Here is a 2,267-nt window from a genome sequence, read left to right on the forward strand (position 1 = left end):
TTGCCCCCTGAAAGGCTTTATGAGAGCTAGATGGGTCTGCTCCTGTCTTGAAAGGCAGATTCTGAAACAGCTGATGGGTCTGAAGGCTGGAGGATCCACTATCAACTCAAGTGACCCTGGGAAGATGCTTCTTGTCTCTGAACCCCAGTTCCTCCTCTGAAATAGAGATAACAGTCCCCACCTCAGACAGCTGATACCCATGGATTACAAGAATTAGCAGGCTCGGCGCCTATACCTCAACCGGCTAAGGCGCCAGCCACGTACACCTAAGGTGGCGGGTTCGAATCCCCAGCCCAGACCCGCCAAACAACAATGACGGCTGCAACCAAAAAATAGCCGGGCGTTGTGGCGGGCGCCTGTGGTCCCAGCTACTTGGGAGGCGGAGGCAGGAGACTCGCTTGAGCCCAGGAGTTGGAGGTTGCTGTGAGCTGTAATGCCACGGCACTCTGCCCAGGGGGACAGCTTGAGGCTCTGTCTCAAAAAAAAAAAAAGAATTAGCATACATAAAGTACTGAGATCAGCGCCCAACAACACTGTGTAATTAATAATTAACTCTTAGCATCCTGGGCTCCCCAAGTGCCTCAAGACTGGGCCCACTCTAAATACATTTAAAAATTTAAAATCCATTGTGGCTATAGGAAGCCATTCACAGAGAAAAAACTCTTGGAAAAGCTCCATTTGGAGTTTCTCACTGCTAGCCACAAATCTCTTCAAAAGCATCCAGTTCTCTGGGCTCCTTTCAAGACCAGTGGTGAGACTTGACCTCTGTTGTGCTTCAGGTTCCCAAATCCCAAATCTGGAAATGAAGAACACAACATATAACACCCTCTGGTGCTCTCACAAGTTTTCATAACACACCTGAATCAGTTCCGAGAAGCACGAAATGCTGCCCAAGCACAGGTTAGCACCAGCTGCCAGCCCAGGCATTCAGCCTCATGCCAGGCTCATTTAGGGCACGTGGGAGGTGGCATCTGCTTATCTAGTGGGCTCCCTGGGCCTGAGTCTGTAAAGCCCATCTCTGCAGCTACTCCACAAGAGTTAGATCAGCCACCTCTTCCCAAGACAGGGCCTATCAGTTGGGTGAACATCCAACTTACTGTCCAAACCAGGACCCCCTGGAGAGTGAATGGAAGCCCTTAACAATCCCATCAGAACAAAGGTATGAACCAGGGCTGTCCCTGCACACCTGGCTGTATGGTCACCCTCACTACCCCAGGAGGAGTAAAGACCAAAGGCCAAAGTGGAAGGGAGGACTATAAGCCTCTGTGCCCTCTCCAAAAAATAGTTCCTTTCTGAAATCCCAAAAGTACAGCCGTCACAACTACTCTTTAAGGCAGAGATTTGCAAGCTGGGCTTTATAACAGAGTACCTGTTGGGGCAGCCTGGGCTTGAAAAAGGGGTGAAGAGATGTGATAAACTCAGAGGGCTGACCTCTCTTTTCTTATTTTAATTGCATCACTCCAAATCTGTCAGTTTTATGGGACATCTGATTAAGGTTTCATTTCTATAAAAAAGTTCCACACCTAAAAACAGGTTAGAAAATTCCAGGTTTAAGTATTGTCTACCTAAGGAACCGGATCACATTCTCTCAGAAAGACAGACTATCAGTGCAACAGAATAAGCCTGGGAAGTCATAGATATGACCCAGCCCACCCTTCTCTTATCCCCACCCATCAAGAATGCACTACAGGCTCTCCCAACACCAGGAGCCCACCAACTATTTTCCACATTCCAAATGTCTGATAGGGACCCTATGTTAACCCAAGCCAAGGTACAAAGTTGCACCACTGAACACAAACACAGCTTTGGCTGAACTTACATCATTAAGTACAGTAACCCTTGCCATCTTCTGCTCATCAGAGCTTTACTAATTAACACAAATGTGCTCAAATAATGTTTGCGAAAGAAGAAACAAAATAATTTTTGTGGCATCTTTGGAGAATAAAAATCTTTCAAATCTTTCAAAACCAGGGTTCATGTGGGACCAATATTAAACAGGGTCCTCTGGTGTTAAAAAAAAATAAATGCTCAGAAGTCACTGCTTTAGTAGGACAGATTAGGGAGCCATCATGTAGCACAAAACAAGACTATCCAGAGTGCTGACAGGTGCCAGGGTATAAAAGGTCCAAAGCACAGAACCACAGGGAGAAATGTAGGTATCATAAAAACTGTGCTTGTGTATGTGATCACAAAAGTGTGTGTGATTATGAAAAAGAGATGCGGGGGAGGATGTCATGCGCATTCATGTAGCAGAGTGTGTGTGTGTG

This window comes from Otolemur garnettii, unplaced genomic scaffold, assembly GCF_000181295.1.
Source record: "Otolemur garnettii isolate 467f Iridium unplaced genomic scaffold, OtoGar3 scaffold00055, whole genome shotgun sequence".
Taxonomy (NCBI): domain Eukaryota; kingdom Metazoa; phylum Chordata; class Mammalia; order Primates; family Galagidae; genus Otolemur; species Otolemur garnettii.